The 24478-nt window shown below is 42.9% G+C and overlaps 1 long non-coding RNA gene across 2 annotated transcripts in view; it reads left to right on the forward strand.

Moving 5' to 3' along the window:
* The window catches only part of LOC112134588 (uncharacterized), a 48206-nt gene that overhangs the window by 18473 nt on the left and 5255 nt on the right, over positions 1–24478 (forward strand). The window contains exons 2-3 of one of the 2 annotated variants that reach the window (XR_008527847.2): positions 21495–21610; positions 22256–23042. This is a non-coding gene — a long non-coding RNA (uncharacterized LOC112134588). The remainder of the gene's footprint in view (positions 1–21494; positions 21611–22255; positions 23043–24478) is intronic. The other variant, XR_008527846.2, reaches the window with a different exon arrangement.

Consider the following 24478-nt stretch of genomic DNA (forward strand, 5'->3'; position numbering starts at 1 on the left):
AAATTTTCCCTTAAATATTATGCCCGATTTTTGAAGGAACACATTTCTTGAAAAGTGAAAATACATTTTTCACAAAGAATGTGCTACTCCAAATTTGCTGAAATGATTTGAATTTTCTTCATTTCCTTTGGCAACTACCAGTGTGAAAATAACTTTCAGTGTCATCAATAATATATGGACTATTGGACCCAACATGGTATGCATATTGCAAGGAATAATACTCATAGAACCAACAGAATGTGTGTGTGTATGTGTCTATGTATATATATATACATAGACACATACACAGAGAGAGAGAGAGAGAGAGAGAGAGGGATTTAAGGAATTGGCTCACATAGTTATAGGGGCTGGCAAGTCCAAAGTCTACAGAGCAAACAGCCAGGCTGAAGACCCAGGAAAGAGTTGATGTTGCAGCTCAAGTCTGAAGGCAGACAGGATCAGAATCTCTTCATCCTAGGGGTACCTCAGTCTTTTACTTCTTAAAATCTTCAATTGACTGGATGAGGCCCACTCATGTAATGAAAAATAATCTGCTTTCTCAAAGTCTACTGATTCAAAAATTCATCATGTCTAAAAAGTACCTTTACAGCAATATCTAGACTAGTGTTTAACCAAAAGCTTGAAGCCATGGTCTAGCCAAGTTGGTATATAAAATTCACCATCACAGAAGCAAATAAATTTTTTAAATAGTAAAATTGACAAAAGCTGCAAAATTGGTGTAAAATATAAGATATATTGTAACCAATACATTTCCTATATAATGTACATATTTTGTGGCTGAAATTTTTTTAAATAAAAAGCATTCAGCTTTTGGTTGAAATAATCTGACAACCCTAAAAAATGTTGTGTTCCTCACAAAAGTGAATATACATACATTTTCACATACCCAAGTTTATTTATAACAGTCAATCCATCAATCTCCCACACTACAAAATCTTGACTTAAAGAAGTCAAGGCAATGCAAAAATAAGACATACACTTTGATAATATCAGGAAAAACACTTCTTACAGGAACACTAAATCCTTGGGGAAACAACCAAACCTTTTATTGGATATTCCTGGGACAGAAATGGTTCTAACCTGATTCAATATACTTTTAAATTTGCAGGGGGTGAAAATTATTACTTTATCAAAGGGTAAAAAATGGTACATTGATTAAAGAAGAGGCTATTAGAAACTCTGGCAGGCAAAGGACAACTTTTGATTTAGGCACAACCTAAAATTTCTCCCTCACATCCAGGAGTTATTCTGCCCAGGTTCTGGAATCTGGCCAGATGTGATACAGAATCCCCTCCCCACTACTCACCTGCTCTGTGACCTTGAGCAGTGATTTAGCATTTTCTTCATCTCATTTTCCTCTTCAGCAAAATGGAGACCATAATGCCTACTTCACAGGGTTTGTGAAGAATTAAATGATCTACTTTATGAAAATGACTAACAGTTCCAGGTATATAATGAGTATTTGATAAATGCTAGCTATCATTGGATTCATTTTGTTCTCATAAGATATTAATTATTTGGACATATTGACAAGCAGGAGAGGAAAATCATGTTCATTTACCCACCACTCTGATAGTGCAAAATCAAATAACACTGATCCTGTTCACTGGAGATGAGTCATATAGCCAGAATCTGTTAGCAACTGGTAATGCCCTCTCTGGAACTTTGCCTGCATTTGGGACATGCCAGCATTATGCAAGCAACAGTCCCTTGCTGATGTCTGTGTGGCTTTCCTAATCATTTTGGTATGGTTAAGAGTAGAAAATAATCACATGCTTTTCTATCCTATTATCATTTTACAAACAGAATTGAGATATTTAAACACGAGATCTTAAAAATGGTGGGATTAATAGTTTCACCGAATAATATATTGAAACAATACAAGTAGAATAAGGTTTAAAGAAATATGCACAGGCTGGGCGCAGTGGCTCATGCCTGTAATCCCAGCACTTCAGGAGGTGGAGGGGGGCGGATCGCGAGGTCAGGAGTTTGAGACCAGCCTGACCAACATGATGAAACCTCGTCTCTACTAAAAATACAAAAAAATTGCCGGGCGTGGTGGCACATGCCTATAATCCCAGCTACTCAGGAGGCTGAGGCAGGAGAATCGCTAGAACCCAGGAGGTGGAGGTTGCAGTAAGCCAAGATCGTGCCACTGCACTCCAGCCTGGTGACAGAGCAAAACTCCATCTCAAAAAGAAAGAAAGAAAGAAAGAAAGAAAGAAAGAAAGAAAGAAAGAAAGAAAGAAAGAAAGAAAGAAAGAAAGAAAGAAAGAAAGAAAGAAAGAAAGAAAGAAAGAAGGAAAGAAAGAAAGAAAGAAGGAAGGAAGGAAGGAAGGAAGGAAGGAAGGAAGGAAGGAAGGAAGGAAGGAAGATAAAGAAAGAAGGAAAGAAAGAAAGAAAAAGAAAGAAAGAAAAGAAAAGAAAAGAAATATGCACACAGGAACAATTGTATAGCTTTCTTATTGCTATGGCTTGAATGTTTGTCCCCTCTGAAACTCATGTTGAAATTTAATCCCAATTATAATAGTATTAAGAAGTAGGGCCTTTAAGAGGTGATTTGGTCATGAAGGCTCTTCCCTCATCAATGGATTAATCTATTAATTGACTAATGGATTAGTGGGTTAATTAATTAGTGGGTTATCACAGGAGTGAGTTAGTTATCATGAGAGTGGGTCTCTAGTAAAAGCCAGTTTGGTGTGCTCAAGCTCCCCCACCATGTGATGCCCTGCAATGCTTCAGGGTTCTGCAGAATCCCCACCAGCAAGAAGGCCCTCACCAGATGTGGCTCTTTGATCTTGACCTTGGACTTCAGCCTCCAGAACTGTAAAAAATAAATTTATTTTCTTTAGAAATTACCTAGTCTATGGTAGTCTGCTATACAAACAGAAAATGATGAAGACACTTAACAACACTTGCACTTAGTTAAACCTCTTTAACCTTAATTTTCCCCCTGACCTAATTAGAATGCCCTTTCTATCTCACCTGAATACTTCTAGCATCCAAGGCTTCCAAGGATGACTCTGGGATTTCAGGCCAGCTGTCCCCACCTCTTGAAAATGTGGCTCATGTATGCTTTGATGGCTCTATGTCCTATCAGTTGATAGAGCTAATTAAAAGAGAGTCTTATTCTGTTTAACCTTCTGGGTCTCTATCCCTCTTCATCACATAATAGAAGCAGAGATAATAAAGATAAAGCTATACAACAACATAACCCTAAATTTGGTGATTATTTTTCTTTTACTCATAAAGGAAGCATTTTCCAAGTTCTAAAGGAGTCAGGAAACCTCCCCAAACAAAAAGAATCTACTCATCGTCTTCTCTGTAGTTTTTTATTTCATGTATACTCAAGAGTTTTTCTGTAGTTTGACTGAGAACTTGGTCCACAGGGATAGGTGAGCCGTGGTTTTATTTCCACAGTCTAAAGAGCCACCGAGGCTGGTAAGCTACCACTGTCCCTTAAGCCCTGGGGCAAGGGACGAAATAGGAGGACACTTCACTTGCAGGCACCAAGAGTCAGTGAGTGTAAGCTTGGTCCTAGGGCCCAGGCTGTGGGTCTGAGGAAGGAGCAATGAAGAGGGAGCAGAATCTGGTGTCGGCCACGTCCTCGTTGGGCCATCCACCCAGACGTTCTGCCACAAACCTCAGCAGAGGGAAAGGAGGAGGAGAGGAAGACTGGAGAAAGTGGACAGAAAGAGCCCTGAGGAAAGAGCACTTCCTCCATGGGCATTAAGTTCTATGGCTTAGAGCTGGAGCGTAATCGGGGAAGGAGAGGGCATTTCTCCCTCCTCCACTCAGCACTGGGTCTATTGAAGAAGCCACAAAGGCGGCTACAACCTCGCCAACAGAAAGCAACAGGAAGGACCACCCCCAGCCAGGAGAGCCAGGGGAGTGGGACCAACCCACCTACATCCCCATGGCAGAAAAAGGGGTTGCAGGAAGTGATGAAGGCCTGGTGACCCACAGAAACCTCCAGGAGAACTGCCGCTGGGGCCCATGAGAGACAGAGAACACCACGGAGACATCTCCAAGGAGAAAGGAGGGATGCATGTGCCTGAGGCTGGAATGCCGAGATTTTGCTGTTGGGAGCAAAGCCCGACACTGATGCTGAGTTTCCCCTCCTTTGACTCAGATTCCTTGCCTGCTACCCCAGGGCAATGGAGCTTTAGAAAGCACTTGTAGACCAAGGAGATCATGACCAGCAAGAAGCCCAGACTTTGGGAGGATTTCAGGGGAGAGAGTGTTGGGCAGAGCAAATGTTTCATCTGAACACTCCCCCGCTCCAGGTGACTGCCCCTTTAAGGAAAAGTTGAAGATGCTGAACTCTGGGGCCTTGAGTATTATGTGCAGGATCAACATATCCACATAGCCTGGGAAATTCCTGATAGGATTGTGGTGAGGAAAATAAACACCCACGCCATTGCCGGGCTGGGCAGTAGGCTTCCTGTTTGAGATTTTTCCTTATCCCATTCCTTGTCCTGTTTCTTGCACCCCTATTTCCTGCTTCAGCAGACACAGAAGTCCATTTCTTCAACTGAAAGGAGGAGAGACAGTTGACGAGACTTGCAGTTGGATTACTGTTACTGCAGGGTCCTCCTGCCACCCCCCGACCACCCACCCCGCTGAATGCTCACAGAGGCCAATGTCAGGTGGTGCAAAGTGCACGAGAGCAGGCAGCTGGGACAGCTGTGCTCTGGGCTCTCAGCCGGCCCCGTCCACCTGTTCCTCTGTTTGTCTTGAGAAATGGAAGAGAGGCTTCTGTGGGCCACTCCACGGCGGGCAGCCGCAGAGCAGGTGGTCAGATACATGGGGCCAGCAATGTGGCCCCGGGAAGATGGGACCTGGGGCAGAGAGAGGGAGTGGGAGCCAGGGTCTCAGTACTAGAGGAGAGGGGCTCCCAGCTGAACCCAGCCCACCCCTATCACAGTGGGTAGAGCTGCACCCTGGCTCACTCCTCACATCACCCCTGGGCCTTCAGGGGTTTCAAGGGGTGGAATTCAGTGACTTTTGCTTGAGAGGAAAGAGAGTGAGTGGGCAGTCAAAAAGCCACAAGCAAAGAAGGTCTGCAACATCCGTCTATTAAATTCGTTTTCTGTGATCTATGCTCCCTTTTTATGCCACCATCTACCTATCCACACTTGATCTCTAAAGTCCCCTCCCCAACCAAACCGTGCACTATCTAGAAGGTTGAGAAATACCTTCTGGTCTGGCCTCATCCCCATGAAACTTCCCTTGGTCTCGGTGTTCAGGAAGCTGCCAGATGGTGGTGATGTTAACTGCACCCCTTGGTTTTTTGTTATATTGAAACTGAAGATCCCCTCCCTCCCCCGATGCCCACAGGCTCCACTCAGCTGCCTCACCCTGGTGCTAAGCCCAGACATTTGCTTTCTCTTGAGCTGTTTATTTTGCCAGCAGGCAGTGTCACCTGTCCAATTGCCTGCTAATGAACTGTACAGTCTTAACTGCCAACCCACTCCCGCCTGAGAGGAGAGGGAAAGGAATGTGAGTGGCTCAGGCTGCACTGCCAGGATTGGGTTAGCTGGGCAGGAGGAGGGGCCGTGGTTACAGCTGGAAGCAGAGACAAAAAATTTAAAAACCTTTCTTATCCATCAGTAATGCACAAAGCTCTGTGGTGGATGGTTTGCGCAGATTATCCCCATTCAACAGATGAAGAAACTGAGCCCAGATTATCCCCATTTAACAGATGAAGAAACTGAGCCCAGAGAGTGTGATGAGGGTGATGGCTCTCCAGGTTACACAGCTGCTGAGGAGGATGAGCCACAGAACAGAGATTTGAACTCTGGTTCATCTGACACCAATGCCAGGGGCTCTGGAAGCTGCTTAGTCGTTTGCAGGATGCCCCTGAGGTGGGAGCCATGTGCACAGGTGTTCTGGTATCTTAGCAGAGATTTTTGCTCTCCTGGCCTTGGGACTGTGTGGGATCAGTGCCCGAGGGCCCTGGGATTAGCCTGGCATAAAGGGAACTTGAAGAAACCATTCCTAAGAGCAGATCAGAGGGCTGGGGCCAGAGCTGTGGGCAGGAAGCCAGTGAAAATGAGAGCAAAGGTGAGTCCCTTCCAATGGGAGAAGAAACACGACTTCATCTTCCACATTCTATGTCCTTCCAACCACAAGGACCTACTGACGCCACAAGTATACAGCTGACTATGAAACTGAAACTTATTCACTATTTCTGAGCCACTTACAATGAAACATCCTGTGCACAAAAAACACAATTCTGCAAATTCATTAGTTTCTATCATTAAAAATAGACATGTGTTGACTTCAACAATAAGCTGTGCTCATCAATGCTGTCATCTTAGTTCAGGGGATACATGGCACGATCATCAACCTAACAATGATTAAAAAATTAGAAGCACATGTTGGAATGAGGTGAACAGGAGAGTAGGGTCCAGAGTGAACAAGAAGGACAACAGAACCTGAGGCAGCCAGATGGCACTGGCAGAGACACCCAAGATGGGAAAGTCAAAGGGGAAGGAAAACGAGGGGCCAGAGGGGTAGGCTTTTATGAAGTTTCACAGGAGAGAGAGAAAGAGAGTGCATGAATGTAAAGAAGAATCTCCTGCCACACTACATGGGAAGAAATGCTGTTCTTGGACTTTCACTAACCTTTAATGGGCCTCTTTGGAAAAAGGGGAAGGTGGGTTGTTGGGTGCACAGATGTGAAGGATGACTCGGGTGGGGCTCTCTAGGGGGCAGTTAGAATGTCAGCTAAGGAAACAGAGACTCTACCATTAAGACTGAGGATACATGCAGAAATTGGAAAGAGAACACAAAACTCCATATGGCCCTCTGTATGCTCTGCCATCATGTGTCCCTGATCAGAGTGCATGTGCAGGAAGAACCCACAGAATACTGCTGCTGCCATCACGGGTCATTCATCCCCATTCCCAGCCAGCCCAGTTGTGTCCTGAACATGTAGGTGGCCTGTGGGCAAGCCAGGGTCTCAGCCTCCCTCTGCTCCCTTCCTTTGTCCTCCAGCCCCAGGGAATGTGCCAGCCACTTCCTCTACAAACCCCTGGAACCCACTCACCCCCAATGGAGGACATCAACTCACCCATGAGGGATCCACCCCCATGATCCAAACATCTCCCATTAGGTCCCACCTTCCAACACAGCCACACTAGGAATCAAATCCAACATGAGATTTGGTGGGGGAAACAAATCATACCCCAACCAAAGCAGGCACCTTTCATAGAACACTTTTCTAATCTCTTCTGTCACTACTCACTCAGTCCCCAAATTCTTGTTAATTCTTTTTGTGCCTAGAGAGGGTGATGAGGGTGTTGGCTCTCCGGGTTACACAGCTGGTGAAGAGGATGACCCACAGAACAGAGATTTGAACCCTGGTTCATCTGGCACCAATGCCAAGGGCTCTGGAAACTGCTTAATCATTTGCAGGCCGCCCCTGAGGTGGAAGCCACGTGCACAGGTGTTCCGGCACCTTAGCAGAGATTTTTACTAAGTAGTCAGGGGTATATGCAGCCCAGGAGTTCATCTACATCTTTCTAGGATCCCTTCCTTGAGCTCCCTCTTCTCTGGCATCTCCCTAACACTTTCCAGCTTGTAGGTGGTCCCCTTCCGGGTACACAGGCTAGAAATCCAGGGCTTTAATTTCTCTGTTCTGTTGTTCTCTTCCTGCAACTACATCTGCTACCCATTCTGCAGTACTTGGAGTTCTTCCCCAATCTGGCTGTTATTGTTTTACTTTTCTGTGTCTGCCGGTAGCTGCTCCCTGCATTTTCTCCAGGGATTTTCACTGCATTCAGTGGGAGAGACAAGTGGTATGTGCTTCATGCATTTCAACCAGAACCAGAACCCACTGAAGGTTTTTAAACAGTTAAAAGGCATGTAGCTCTCTATTCCAGAAGGCTCTCTTTGGCTGGAGCAGGGAGAATGGGTTGAGAACGATGTTAGAGGCATAGAATATAGCAACCTAAGAAGCAGATGCCACGGGCCAGTTCTAATGCAGTGGCAGCCAAAGGGGAAAGGAGAGAGTCCCAGAGCTCCTCAGAGGTGAATTCTGCAGGATATGATGGCCAATTCGATGTGGAGGTGGAGGCATATGAAGTCTCCAGAATAATTCCCTAAGACGGAAACATGAAGATGAAAAATTTGCTCCATGAATGTCAATCCTTGAGCAAATTAGCAGGCAAATATTCCTCCCCTAGACCAGAATGAGCAAATTTAAAATCTCTTTCAATTTTTCTTTTCTACACTACTGGATCATTTGCCTTTGTGTTATCAGCCATGGTAAGATATTCTCCATTCTAACAAGATGTATTTGAGCCCATTTGAAGCACCAAAAAGTTTACTATTGACCTCTGTGTCATTTTTCATAGGGCAAATTCAAAATAGGTTTTATTCGCATAAAAAACCACCACTTTAAACTGTGAAGTAGTCAGAAGTAGAGATTTTATAGTGTATGTGTTGCATCATGGTTTTAATTTTTTATCTGTGTTTAAAAATTTTGCCATTTGATTCTATGATTTGTCAGCAAAATACCATTATATGGTATTTCAAATATATAAAACATTTTTAAAGGAATTAAGAAAAACTGAGCTTGCCTGGGTTGTTGGTTAAAGCAGCTAATAGTGTTGCTGTAGTGATGCTAGTGTAGCAGCAGATAGCATATTTTCTTGATTTATTTTTGCAGAAGTAGATATGTCTTTCTATGTTTTACATAAACCCCACACACAAACACACCATGGGTATATGTTCATACTCACAGGCCCACACCTCACCTGCTAATACATTATTCAGTCTTCCAGTTCCTTGCAAATGCTGCATTCCCCATTCCATTATCTTTCACATTTAAGTTAAACAATGATTAGTCATTTTGACTGTGGATAATTTGCCTCTTAGTATAAATATATTTTCCTCTGCCAAGTATGCTTACAAAGCACGGGGCCCGGAACCCATGTGGCCTGATCACAATACCAAGATGGTGGTCTATTTCCTACCATTAGTACAATCTTCCTCACAGTGCAAGCCATGTGCTTAACTTCGGGTAGAGAAAAACAAAACAAAACAAAAAAACCTAAAACTGGAAAGAAATTCCCAAGATAAACAGTATAATGGACTGAGAATGAAAGCCCTTATATTTGAGACAGAATTGGATTATTTCTTAGAATGGCTTTTGAGAAAGGAATCTGTGGGCAGAAGAAGAAAGAGGTTCCTTTTGTGTGGCTTGCTGCAAGTCGACAAAAGAAATAAAAGCAGAGGAAGGGCTTGGGAATCAGCTGCTAACAAGGTCCTTAATTTGGGCTAAATCTTCTAGGGCTTAGGAGTTTCAGATTGCATTCTTGTTATATAAAGAGACTTACTACAAGGCACCACTCTTTCCCTGTTTCCCGGGTGGGTAACTGTTTCTCTTTTCCTAGACACGGGACAACACTGAGTCAGAATGCTTAGTTTGATCAATTAGAAAAGAAAGGTGAGTGGAGGTATGAGCTCCAGGTTTTTTGTTCATGCTTAAGCATAAGAAAGTCAGAACATTGCCATTGTGTTGTTTGACAAGAGATATCCCTTATCTACACAGAAGGACAGAGCTTTGGGTAAAAAATTCTACATTGCCCAGACACTGGGCAATGCTCCTAATTGTGTACGTTTCTGTTGTATTTCTCCAATTGAAATTTTTCTGAGAGCCCACTTTCTGGCATCAATGGCATTTTGTTTCTGTGGGACCTGTTGCTGTCTGTGGGATCTGGCAATCCTCAGCTGGGCACATTCTTTGGTCAAAGTTTTGCAAAAGGTGTGGTCAGCACAGCTTGGGCTGGAGATTATGCTGGAAAAGGAGGCTGAGATAGGAAGTCAGCTGGATTTAAGTGCTTTGCAAAGCACATGCAAGGATTTGTTAATACACTACAGTTGGTCAATTGAAAACATTTTCAAGTACCCCAGGGTGCTGGGTAAGAGCTAAGTATAGGAATAAATTCCACATGTGAAAGAACTCAAAATAGCACTGACCGACAGACTCAGAAATATTTGGACTAGGCCCTGTCTGCAAATCTCACCAAAAGACAAGCAAAAAATATCTCCAGGAGACCTTGGATTAGTTTTAAGACTCAGACACCTTGGTCAATTGCTGCAATGAATGTGTTCATTGCAAGATATTTTGGATTTGCTTCATTTATTCGTGAATACTCAATGGCTAGTTCATGATTCAAATTGCTGCCAAAACGCTTTTCCATGAAAAGATGTTAGGCAGCTATGGAAAAGGTGGGTGATGAGGCTTAGGAGGAGGAATTCGGATTTCCTGTGTCAGATAACCAAGGACAAGGTGAGTTGGAAAGGGCCCTAAAATCTAGAGATGCACCTCAGGGCCAGAAGTGTGCAATGGTAGTTGCTTCTTGGCCTCTTGGCTAAGACCAAGTGCAGAAGTGTACAATTCAGCCAGAGGGAGAACCAGAGCCATACAGGTGGGCCAGTCCCTGATTAAAACAGGATCACTGTAGCAGTAGGAGTAATAATGATGAATTAGCAAAGATTTATTGAATACTTACTAAATTTAACTTGTTCATGGCCTCACTGCTGGGAAGTGGCAGAGCTGTGATTCAGACTCAAAGTGTCTGACCCATAGCCCTGGTTCTTGACGATTATTCCACCAGCCAGGCCAGTCAGCATCCTGGGTTTCCTTGGCCACAGTGCAAACTCTTGGGAAAACTTTGCATTTAGAGTTCTGGTACCAAGTGGGCCATTTTGCTTGGGTGTGCAGGTGTGTGTTACACAATTCCAGAGGCCATTGACTTCGTAGTTAATGTGGCTGCACCCTCACCCTGAAACTTCACAGTAGACCAACTGATGACTATCACTATGGCCCCACCATTTCTATTCTTCAGCTTTTACAAGTGAGATACCTGCCCTGCTGAGAGGCAAATGACTCTGCCCCAAGGCCACTAGCTGCAGAGAAAAGTCAGGAGTGGCCTGCAAAGGGTATCTCCTCCCTCTGGTGATCCATTACTGCCTAGGGTCCTGCAGTGTGGGATCCACTCATGGCTGATAAATAAATCAAACATGATACAGGAATTTGTGAAGAGATAGGTATAGGTAAGGAAGCTTGATTTTTTTGCTTTTTTTTTTTTTAAATCTGATCTACCCCAGAGAAGCCAAAGAATGGGATTGCCATCCATGTGGATAAGGCTCCTGAACTGTGCGCTTTCCCAGAAGCAAAGAAAAAGGGAAATGTTTGGAAGCAAGAGATGCTCTAGTGGCAACTGATTAGTGCTGTGGGAAGACTAGAAATGCTGTTGTTAGAAAAATGAAATCACTGCATGTTTGGATTTGCACCCCACAAAGGAGCCCTAAATGCTTCTCTATGCTGATGGGGCCTGGTTGTGAGCAGGGAGAATGGCTGTGTGTTTCTGTCCCAAGGATGTACACGAGGGCTGGAGAAAGATTTCTCTGCTGCTACAGGGGCACTGTGAGAATTGCCTTCAGCTCCTCTCTGGAGTGGAGGATCCACGCCAGGGACTAAAGCCTCTGACACCTGGCTTCTCCTGGCAGCTCTGTGGGCTAGGCAGACTATGTTGTCTGTCCTTGAGGAAGGCAGTGACTCTCTGGGCTCTTCAGAAACATGCAAAGAAGGCCTGGCCACTGGTAGGCTTTTCAAGTGGATTATCATTTCCCGAATGTCCTCACATCTGGTTTCCAGGCCCGAGGAAGGAGCTGTTGTAAGCAGCTGTTGTTTCAGGCAGCAGCAGATCAGGAACAGAGTCTTCATTAGCCTCATGCCTGCCACTAGATTTTAGGATCACTTGCGTTAGTCCTTTTGATCTCGTAGAGTCTCAGTTTCCCCATCTGTAAAATGAAGGTGGGGAAGGTCCGACCAAATGTGTCTTTTCAATTCCAGCTCTAAATTCTACAGTCGATTTGAGAGGATTGCTGAATTGCCGAAAAACTCTTCATTATTATTTATTTTAGTGAAGCCAGGTTTCTAGAATAATGCCAAGCTAGCCATTGGAAGCTCAGGTGAAGTCAATACACAGGCCACCCTCATCCATCTAAAGAGTCTGAGAAACAAAACAAAAGAGAGGCAGATGGAAGGCCCAGAACAAAGCATGAGGGTTTAGATCTAAGAAACAGATAATTCTCTCTTGTCCTAAACCCCATTCCAAATTCCCATTTCAATTTGTACTTGACTTCCGAGTGTTCATGTGGACACAGCCCAGTGTAATGGAAAAGCACAGGAAAAGGAGTCCAAGAGCTCGTTCCAGTTCCATCACTTAGTAGACAGGGTAGCCAATTTCCCTGTCCTTCTCAGAACCCCTGCTCCATAGTCCTGTGAGAGGGTGAGGGGTTTGGGAAGCAGAAGTGGAGAGGAAGCCCTGAACCAGGATGGGCCAGTCAGATCTACACTTCCCCAAAGCTGTCACTGGAACGTGGTCAGGGGTGCTCCAGCCTAGGGCCACCATTCATCTCTGCTGGGGCACTATCTGGGAGAGCGCACGGGGAACAGAGTTGGCTTATGAAGAGGTTGGGCTATTGAGAAAAACGAGATGGAAAGAGATGAGCAGAGAAACAAATACGAGAGACCATATGGAAAAGAGAGAGAAAGAGAATAAGAAACCTTAATTTCCAAAGGTTTTAAGCTCCTGGTTCCATTCTTTTCGGCACTTCTTGCCCCGAGGTCTTGGGCTTACCTTGACCCTCACCTTGTTCAACTGGGTTTCTCTTACACACAACCAATCTCTGAGAACCCTTATCTCACCATGATTTTGTATAAGTGGCTTTATCTCTGGGTGCCTCCATTTCCTCTTCTGTAAAATGTAGCAGCCGGCATATGTATTTCTGTTTCTTTTCTAGCCCTCTGATTATATGAAAGACTTCTGCAAAGCAAAGTGGGATAAAGTCATAGCGACTCCCTTCCTTTCCCCCAGTTAACCAGATCCAGACCAACACCAAGCCTCATTGTTCCATGTAAACAACCCCACTAGCTGTTTTCTTGGTAGAAGTCACTGTCCCTTCGAGAAACCAGGCATGCAGAATAGAAGTGTGGACCCAGATTCTCACAGAAAAAGTACAACATGCCAGCACTCCATACTGCCAAAGATGAGCCCGGGAGCTGGCCATGTCTACCTGTGCCATCCCTGTGGCCCGTGCGTGTATTTATAGCTCTAGTGTACCTGTTGGAAAATGAGGCCAAGGCTGCAACAGTGTTCTGGCTTCAGAGCTTTTTCTTAGACTCCGTCTTCAGCCCCCTTGAATAGGTAGAATGTTAGTGATTATGTACAATTTCAATTGGAGTTTCCATTGCACAGAGTCCTCAGACCGTCTACGTTGCATTTCACCAGTCCATTGTCTGCCACAAAGGAATGCTGTATGGGTGGCTGGGCACTGTCTCTTTATAGCAGCTGAACTGCAAGGAAAAACAGAATATATTGCAGCTGTAAGGAATTAGATTAGACACACACACACACACACACACACACAGAAAAAGAAAAAAAAAGAAAGAAAAAAAGAGAGAGAGAGAAAAAAAAAAACGTTCCCTAGGGTGGTAAGACAGTGGTGTATATTAAAAGGGACAATGTGTTAACGAAATATCAAGATATTTTCAGAAAGAGCAGACAGCTTCCCCCGGGTATGGCTGGAAGTGCAGCCCTGCATTTCCAGGAATAGATGTGATGACATCTTGACATCTCAGTGTCCCTTCCCTGCCTAGACTGATGATGACAGGGTCTCTGTCAGAGGATGTCTCTTCCCCCCTTGCACCAAATTTCCATCAATTTCATCATTACTGTCTACTCTTCTATAATTGCCTGAAAAGGTCCGTACTTTAGGCAACTATACCTTTACTCTTTCCCGTTTAGTGCTCACCACCAACCTACTTTACCACCAATCCACGCCTCACGTAGGAGGGGAGACCTAACAGCAAGAATCTGGATATGATGAACAAGCAGGTAATCTCCTCCTGCAGCTGAGCTGGCTGCCTTGTGCATAACTGAGAATATATGGCCCTCTGTCCCTCATTCACGTTGTCCATATCACCCACCCTCCCTAAAGGCGCCCTTCACGGGACAGCACAAAAGGCTTCCAGAGACGCAATCCCTCTTGCCTGACCCCAACTCCCTGCCGCCACCAACCCCCAGGTACTGATTACCTGATCCAGCTGACCAGTAGATAACTCAACCTCAGGGCTCTGAATCCTGGGGAAACTCAGCCCACGAGGCTCCACACTCAGGCTGGTCCTGGCCCCATTCATAAAACATCAGTGTATCCTATTGGTCTCTTGTTGGATGTCTGGATTTTTAAGAGCTTCTAGTGAGAGGAGAGGACATGGGACACAGTTATTTAGTAACCCTCATGCCCACCATGGGGTGTTTAACAGTCAGACCACTCAGCATCCCCAAAAGATACTGCATCATTTATTCAATACTTGTTCATCAAGGATTTATAGCTTCCAAAAGCCTCTTTTATCCACTCACTTTCTCTTCATTCCCACAGTCATTTCCCTCATTCAGGGAAAAGAAACAAAATGGCCCTAATATTTCTTAGTGTTCAGCCCTGTGTTTTGTGTGCTGCATGTATATTTTCTTGTAAGTTCCTGCCAGATTTCTGAAGCAACTTTCTTTTGTTTTTCTGTCTCACTCTGTCGCCCAGGCTAGGGTGCAGTGGTGTGATCTCAGCTCACTGCAACCTCCAACCCCTGGATTCAAGCGACTGTCCTGCCTCAGCCTCCCAAGTAGCTGGGATTACAGGCACCTGCCACCACAGCCAATTAACTTTTTTTTTTTAGTAGAGGCAGGGTTTCACCATATTGGCCAGGCTGGCCTCAAACTCCTCACCTCAAGTGATCTGCCCACCTCGGCCTCCCAAAGTGCTGGGATCACAGGTCTGAAGCAACTTTCTAAATGTACTTCCAGCGTCCACGTGCAACCTTCTTCATCCATACCCCACACAGATGCCAGAGGATCCTTCTAACATGTGCTTTTCTCTTGGAAATATTGACGGTTCCTTACTATCTTCTGGATAAAACTGAAGAGGTATAGCCCTCAGTGCTTGCTCTGGCCTCAGCATCTTCTCCAATTGCCCCCTACAAAGGTCCCATAAAGGAACTTTGTCACTCACTCTTACTCAGAATATATTTCCATGCACCGTGGACTTTGCCCACACTAGACCACTTGTTTAAATTGTCTCCGCACCTGTCTCATTTGGCAAACTCTTCTCTGTTTATCAAGCTTAAATATCATCTCATCTTTCTATCCTTCTCTAACTTTCCCAGGTAGAATTAATCAGGCCTTTGTCTCTTCTTATAACACTTTATATAAGCTTCGCTTATAGCACAGCTCACATTGCATTATAAATCTGTGATTTGTTACTCAGGGTAAACCACCTGCTATGTCAAACAACTCAAAAATTTTCATGGCTTGACACCACACAGGTCTATTTCTTGCTCAGGCAGCAGTCTAATGGGAAAGTTCCTCCTGGAGGCTCACCACCAAGTGGTGACTCAGGGATCCAGGCTGATTCCATCTTATCACTCTGTTATATCTTAAAACCCTGGAGTCCTTTACTCCCAAACACATAAACAGCAAAAAAAGAATATGGAGGATAGAACAGGAGATTTTAAGGGTCCAGGCCTGGCCCAATCTCCAGCCATTGCTCTAAGATAACAAATCTTCACTCATATCCCCTGACTGTACTTCTCACAGGACTCTCAGTCTACCATACCACTGATTTGGGCCCTATAAATATCTTCAAAAGAACAAAAAACAAATATCAATTATCTAGCCAATGATAACTTTATTTTCCAACAGACCTGCTCCTTCAAGAAAGGCCATAGTAAGGTTTTGGGTATCAGCAGGGCTTTTCACATTAGGGAGCCATTGGTATGAGACAACTGGCATGTGTCCACAGCTTCCATTTTCATCTGTTAATATTCAATTACTCACCATTGTGGCAGTCTGGGAAATTAAGTTAATAGAGAAATCTAAAGGGCTTATCATATTTACCATTAAACATATGGAATCAGTCACATTGTGAGAGCTTCTAAGACTCTAAGGGATTCCTGATCACCTCCTTCAACTCTGTGGCATATTTGTTGAAGGATAATCCTCTCTAGTGTACCCAGTGATCATTTAGAAAACAAACAAAAAACAGATTTTTCTCCTCTTTCACATCAGCCTTAGGATTATACAAACAATATAGGTCTTAAGGGTAAATAAATACGTTACTAGCCAATACATACATAGGAGATTTGATATTATCTCCTAAACCAAGATCACAAGAGAACGTAGATAAGGACTTTCTATTGTTGACCAGATTTGGAAAAGGGGAATATCCCTTGTAATACAAACAAAAATAAACCAAAAATCTTCTTGAGGTGTGAGAGAGGACACATCTTTAACAGGAAAATAGTTTTAAAAATAATTGGCATTTGGAGCTTAGTGAATTTAAGGAATAATTTAAGCTTGGATTTCCAAAGCTCTTCCATCCCTCATGAGCCCTGGTTAAAGTCCATAGAATTGATTAAGGAAACTGAGGCAGGGAAGGGTTAGGTGATTTAGCAATGATCATACTGCAAATCACAGGTTTTTCTGGGACCTGTTCTTGCACCCAGCCTGGGGCACATTTCATGAGCTGATGCACAAAGGAAGACCATAGGTACCACTCTAATGCCATTTGCTCCCCTCCTGTTCATTCCTCATCTCACTCCCAATAGACTTCCCCTCGCAACTATCCACTGATGTAGATAAGCCTCTTCAATGATCTTCACACCATTAAGCCCAATGTACCTTTTCTAGTCCTCACCTTACAGAATCTCTAAGCACGATTTGACTTAGAAGACCACTGCTTTCTTCTTCAACACAATCTTCTTCCCTTGGTCACCATCACATCGCACCTCATGGTTTCTACTCTCTGGCTGCCCCTTCTCTGTGTCCTTCCCCTACTCATCCTCTCAGTTTAGGCCATCAAGACTCATAATACCAAAGACTCCATACTGGGCCCTCCTATCTTCTCTCTCTGTACTTTCTGTCCATCTTGTCCATGTTCATGGCTTCAATAGCCACTCATTCCCAAATTCCAAATTTATATCTCCAGCTAACACCATCTTCTGAGTTCCAGTCCTGTACTGTATGTCCATTTCTACTTAGAGATGCCTCAAACTTACCTTGTGGTCTAAGCCCAAGCATTCTCTCCCTGCATTAGAGCCACTCCACTTCCAATGTCTATCCTGACGAATGGCACTGCCGTCAATTCAGTAGTGCAGTTTAAGAGACCTGGAGTCATTCTTGTTGCTTTCCTCTCCCTCTCCAGATTTTATGCATTACCAAATCCAGTCCACTTAACCTCTAAATATCTCTCAAATATATCCATTTATCTTCTTCCATATTCTCATATCACAAAGTCAAACCACCATTGTGTCCTGCCTAGGCTACTTCAACAAGCACTTAGCAGATATCCCTGCACCTGTTCTTGCCATCTTCCAGCCTATTATCCTGCCATCAAAAAAAAAATTTTTCAAAGGATTAATATGATAACAGCTCCCACCACATCTTCTCTGTGCCCCATCCAAGTCATTTAATGGTTTCTCAGTGCTCTTTGGAGAAAGATCAAATCCTTATCCTCCATAAAATATCCTGCGCCCTGCAGCTCCTACCCATCCTACATCCTCTATTCATGTTATGCTCCTACTGTTCTCTGAATTCCAACTGCACTGGTCTTCTTTCAACTCCTTGGCTATTCCAAGTTCCATCCGACTACAGGAAAGACTGAATTACAAATCCAGAATCTCTCTTCTGTGAAATTCCCTCACAGCACCACATACTTCTTCATCATAAAACATATTAAAGCATTAATGTTACGTGTATTTATATGCTTATCTGTTTGATGCCTATCTTTGCCACCAGACTATATGCTTCATGAAGATGGGACCATGTTCATTTTTGCTCATCATTACAATCATAGTACTAATCATCATGCCTAGCACATACTAATATGCAATAAAAATGTGTCCAATGAATGATAATAATAATTGTATCAATTAGGCAATCAATAAATTATGTTTTTTTACATTTCTTCCTGTTTTAATATTCATATATATATATGTAGCATATTAAATGACTGATATAGTTTAGATATTTGTCCCTGCCCAAATCTCATGTTGAATTGTAATCCCCAGTGCTGGAGGTGGGGCTTGGTGGGAGGTGTTCGGATCATGGGCACAGATCCCTCATGGCTTGGTGTTGTCTTTCTGTTAGTGGGTTATTGTGAGATCTGGTTGTTTAAAGGTGTGTGACACCTCCCTCCCAACTCTCTCTTGCTTGTTCTTGCTTTTGTCATGTGATGTGCCTGTTCCTGCTTTGCCTTCCACCATGATTAAAAACTCCCTGAGGCTTCACTAGAAGCTGAACAGATGCCGGCATCATACTTCCAATAAAGCCTGCAGAACCATGAGCCAATTAAACCTCTTCTTTTTTAATAAATGACCCAGTCTCAGGTGTTTCTTTACAGCGATTCAGGAATGGCCTAATACAGTGACCTGTTGTCTGAAGCAGTTTTTCCTTCTTTTTGCACTCAGTTTACTCCATCCAAGATTCAAATTGTTTCCTTTTATGAAAAGAATTTCAGGACAATTTGGTGAACAAGTCTATGTTCGTATTTTTTATTCAAGATGATTGAGGCTTCATCCTGATATCTAAAAAAATGACAGCACATGTACAAAAATGAGTACGCTAGAGAAGGTAGCTGTGAAACAGGAATGCTCCCTAGCAAGGTTTGTTAGCTGAAAGTAGGAGGGCAGGGTGCCAGCGCCTGATCTGTCTTTATTCAGCAGCTTGACCACGAGGAAATCACTTCCTTCCCTGGTCCTTGGTTTGTTCATCTGGGAAATTAAAGCATTGTTCTAAATGAGGAGGCTTCTGCCTTCACCACATGACATGATTTATGAGAATGGCTATCCTACTGCCTGCCATTTCCATGTGAAACCAGAATTCTCACTGTGGGGAGAAGGTCTTTCAGAGCAAAGCTTTTCCTTCTCCATGGCTATATTTTTTTCTGGTAGTTCTTAACATGCTACTTACAATGGGAATGTACCAAGAAAAATTGCACTTAGTCTCTGTAGAGTTCACCTTTATCATTCTGCCTAATACTCACCCTTCCATAATGAGGAGGGAGAAGACGGTGTCTCATCTGCCAATAACCCTATTCTAGAAATGATGTAAGTCAGAATAGCAGGTGCTGTATTCTGGAGTGTGCTGTAAAAGGAAAGCCTCAGGGTCAGGAGCCAGGACGCATGTCCCAGGTCCTCCACTTCCTGGCTATGAACTTTGGACATGGCCACTCAACTTCTGTGAGTCTCAGGTCTTTAACTAATAAAATATATATCTAACTGGGTTACTTCACAGAGAGGTCATGAGAACCATATAGGACAGCATTTAAGAAAATAATCTGAAAACATTAGGATGCAGTAAACATGGGCTTTCAAATGCCCAAAAGATGTCTCAAGGAAAAAAGGCATATAGAGTCACAATAATGCCAATATCATATAAATTACACTTCCAGCAGTCATTTGGTGCCAACTCCTAGGCGCCTCCTTCTCCACAGACCAAGGTCACAACATTCCAAAAGCCCTATCCCCCTCTAAGTGATCCTCTGAGAATTTCAGGACCATTTAGTGAAGAAATCACTGTTCACCTTGCAGGATGAGAAAGGATTGAAACTCACATATTTCGAAAAATGACAGCATCATCAACAACTAAATATCAATAACGAATGGATAAAAGCATGTTCAAGATATTCTAATTCAAAATATTTTGTAGACTGAAAAAAAATAGTATTTACCCAAGAAAATGTACTTGTTGCTGTGGTTCAGTAATAACTTTTTTTTGGCACTATATGAGACCAATTTCTCCAAATCAGCTTGTGGTCAGTAGAATGAAAACCCTTACATATAATGTCGATTGATTTTCAGTAACGGTGCCAAGACCATCAATGGGGAACGGACAGTATCTTCAACGAATGGTGCTGAGAAAACTGGATATCCACATGCTAAAGAACCAACTGGGCCCTTACCTTATCTTACCTTACCTTATCTTACCTTACCTTATACTATATGTAAAAATCAACTCAAATGGAATAACGAGATAAAACTATAAAGCTCCTAGAAGAAAATATAGGGCAAGAGCTTCATAACATTGCATTTGTCAATGATTTCTTGGATATGACACCAAAAGCACAAGCAACAAAAGAAAAAATAGAGAAATTGAACTTCACCAAAATTGAAAACTTTGTGCCCTAAAGGACCCTTGCAAGAGAGTGAAAAGGCAACCCAAAGAATGGGAGAAAGTATTTGCAAATCACTTTATCTGCTAAGGAATTAATATCTAGAATATATAAAGAGGTCCTATAATTAAAAAAAAAAAATGAGCAGCCCGATTCAAACCTGGTCAAAGGCTCTGAATAGATATTTCTCCAAAGAAGATATACAAATGGCTAATAAGTACCAAAAGATGTGCAATGTCACTAGCCACTAGGGACATGCAAATCAAAACCACAACAAGATACGATTTCACACTTATTACTGTTGCCATTATCAAAAAACAAAAAATTTAAAAAAAAACATGTTGGTAAGGATGTAAAGACATTGGAAGCTTTGTACATTTCTGATGGGAAGGTAAAATGGTGCAGTCACTGTGAAAACACTTTGGTAGTTCCCAAAAAATTAAACAGAATTACTATATGATCCAGCAATTTCGCTTGTAGGTATATATCCAAAAGAACTGAAGAGAGAGAATCAAACAGACGCCAATATTCATAGCAGTATTATTCACCATAGCCAAAATGTGGAAACAACTCAGATGTCCACCAACAGATGACTGGATAAACAGAATATGGTATATACATAGAATGGAATATTATTCAAGCCTAAAAAGGAATAAAGTTCTGACACACGCTACAACATGAATGAACCACAAACATTATGCTAAGTGAAATAAGCCAGATATAAAAGGACAAATATTATATGACTCTACTTACATAAGGTACCTAGAACAGCTGAATCCATATAGACAGAGGGTAGAATAGAGGTTACCAGGGGCTGGAGGGAGGAAGGAATGGGGGTTAATGTTCAATAGGTGCAGAGTTTCTGTTTGGGATGATTAAAAGTTCTGGAGATGGATGACCATGATGTTTGCACAAAAATGTAAATGTACTCAATGTCATTGAATTGTACACTTACAAGTGTTTAAAATGGTAAATGTTATATATATTTTACCACAATAAATAAAATATAGACTGGAGGTCCTCACGTCATGGAAAATTGTTTTTCTGTCACTTAATATGTAAAGCGGATGTGTTCTAGTTACTGAAGAGTCTTCAAGCTCAGGGAGGAAAGGCAGAATTCATAGGAAAGAGATAGCATCTGAATTTTCCAGTGCCCCCTGCAGCCCTTACTCATGCTCATCAATCTAAGGTTTCCTGCAATCAATTTTCTTCTATCCCCCTTTCAAATGCTTTTCATGATGGCAAATAAGGATGTCGAGCTTCAGCACCCTTGCGTCTCTGGATAAATGAAATATCAGCCCAGCTGCCGTCCTTGTTCAGATCTGTGCAATAAAGAGCAAAGCATAAAACCAAATCAAGGCTTTGAGTAAGTCTGGGGAAATAAAAGACACCAGTCCTTAGGGGCTGGAGGAGGGGAAACAGCTGAGATAGAGGGGTGACGGGGGAAGCAAGAAGTCATCCAGATGATGAAAGTGTTTTATAACTTGATGTGAAATGTCCAGATGGTGGTAGTCACATGTATGTTTACTTTAGGATTATTTATGTTAACATACACTTGTATGTAATATTTTGAATGTGTCCTAGAGCTTGCCAAAAAATCGCCTTTAGGATGTATAATTAACAAGATTGTTGACAAACTGAATGTAATAAATGAGGAAGACAAAGTCATTGAGGAAGTTCCCAATCTCCTGTCTGGGTGACTTTTCTGTCTCTCAAAAGTGCTGCCTGTTAACTCGCTCTTAGCAGTTACTTCTTCACAATGGAAATGACATCAGTTCAAAGTGTTAGTCTTTACCTTTCACTCAGTCTAACTTATCTCAATGTAGTCCCTAGGGAAAGGATGAACCCTAAACTAAGAGCCAAAATATTACTGAAGTGATAGACTTAAATTTCCTACTCTCACGACTGATGGAGCAGAAGATTTCACAATACTTTGTAATAAAAGCAAAAAGTGTAAATCTTCAAAAAAAAAAAAAGTACTCCAATAATGGCCTTTCCCTCTGTCTTGCAGGGGAGTGACCTACAAAATGCATAATGTGAAACAATGCAAAAGCAAAAGGTGCAAAATCCCCATCAAAGAGCTGGATGCTGACAGATGCGCCAGCGATAATTCCCATCTTCCAACACAGGAGCACAGCTTCCATTTTCCATAACAGAACAACAGCCAGAGCAGCTGGAAGGCAGGGCTGCATCCCCAACTTCCACCAACAATGGGATGAGACTTGACATCTGGAATCACAACCACAGCAGACCTAAGAGACCCACCAGCTTGATGACAAGCTTCTTCTTTCAAAGAAAGGTATCAGTCTGGGGGACCTAGTACTGCAAACCATGACAAATTAAGTGTGGCATCCCTCACTTGCCTAACGGAACTCAGTGATATTTTTTAATTAACAAGAGTTATTTTTGTGTAACCTTCTCTCATTCCTCCACTGTGTGTGCTCGGAGGCTGGTGGTGAGGAAAAAGAAAACAGCTGTGCGGGAAGCATCAAGAAAAGGCAGGGCATGCAGTCTTAGAGATCAGTGACATGTAAGAAAAAGAGTGAGGAGAAAAATATTCCTACTAAAGTTTTCCATTTGTTTACCTTCCTTGTCACATAGACTTCCAAGAGTTAGAAGTCTAGGATTTGATCTCCAAATCTTCCTGGAAGATTACTCATCTTCATTTTATTCATATAGTCCAGGGGTTTGTACAAAGGAAGATGCCAGTTCTTCCCCAATCACAGCTAAGATATCAAGAGATATTCTTTTGAAATGTAACAAAGCAGATCTAAAGTTCATCTGAAAAAAATAAATGGGTAAGTATATTGACAAATATTTTGGCAAAATAAAAGTAATGAGGAGATACTAGCATTAGCCTCATCAGGCATTAAAATATATTATAAACCTATAATATGTAAAACAGCATGGAGCTGGCACTGAAACTGACAGTTCAATTGAAGAGAATAGACAAGCTAGAAGTAAGTCTTGATGTATGTATGAAAGATGGTAAGGAAAGATAGGATTGCTCAAAAAACGGTTTTGGTGCAATTGATTAACTTTTCATAAACTGGGTCAGCTCTTACTAGATATTGCTGTGAGATACTCACACACCCCAAGTGTCCCCCAGCTCTCTGAGCTTCCCAGCTATACGACCTCAGAGCTCAGGAGGCTCTAGTCCTCTCCAGCCTGGTCTCCCACCATTGTCTCTGCAGCCCCCAATCTTCCTGAGATCACAGCTCCCATGGGCACCATTACCCTGTACTGCCAGCATCACTCTTGGGCAAGGAAAACTCCACCCTCCCATGAGCTTCTTAGGTCAAAGTGTGGTCACAGGTCTCCATAACTCCAATAGAACGCCCGAGATCAGGAAATGTGCGAGTATCTGGGATGTCTTTATTATAGTCAGTGGTCACCAGAGGTTAGTGGGGAGGGAAGCATGAATAAGCAGAGCATAGAGGAATTTTAGGGCAGTGAAACTACCCTGTATGATACTATAATGGTGGCTATATGACATTTTATATAGTCTAAACCCATAGAGTATATTGTTAAAGAAGAAATTATTCTGACACTTGTTAAAACAATAATGAAGATTTTATTCAGGACTATTATGATAGGTGTCGAGACTTACTACAACAGGCTAGAGAATTCAGGCTTAATTCCAATATAACAAAGACAGCTGAGGATTCATAGCCCATGAATAGAATGAGGGAATCAGTGGGTGGAAAATTCCTAAGAGGAGAAATCAAGAGCAGAGGGATTCTTGTTAAACCAACTTAGGGTTCTTGCTAAAGGCAAGCCAGGGTGACCAGATATCAAGAGTAGGGTAAGCAGAATTTGATCATACATCCAGGGTGATCAGATTTCAAAGGTGCAGGGTTTCTTACTAAACTGACCAAGCAAGATTTTTTTTTTTTTTTAGACAGAGTCTCCCTCTGTCAGCCAGGTGGAAGTGCAGTGGTATGATCTCAGCTCACTGCAACCTCTGCCTCCCAGGTTCAAGCGACTGTCCTTCCTCAGCCTCCCGATAGCTGGGATTACAGGTATGCATCACCACGCCTGGCTAATTTTTTTGTATTTTAGTAGAGATGGGGTTTCACCATGTGGCCCAGGGTGGTTGCAAACTCCGGAGCTCAGGCAATCCTCCCGCCTGGGCCTCCCAAAATGCTGGGATTACAGGCATGAGCCACCGCGCCCAGCCACAAGATTCTTACTGAGTGATGCAAGCCCAGCAAGGACAGGCCGGAGGCCCAGG

The sequence above is a fragment of the Pongo abelii genome, chromosome 7 (genome assembly GCF_028885655.2).
Source record: "Pongo abelii isolate AG06213 chromosome 7, NHGRI_mPonAbe1-v2.0_pri, whole genome shotgun sequence".
Lineage (NCBI taxonomy): Eukaryota > Metazoa > Chordata > Mammalia > Primates > Hominidae > Pongo > Pongo abelii.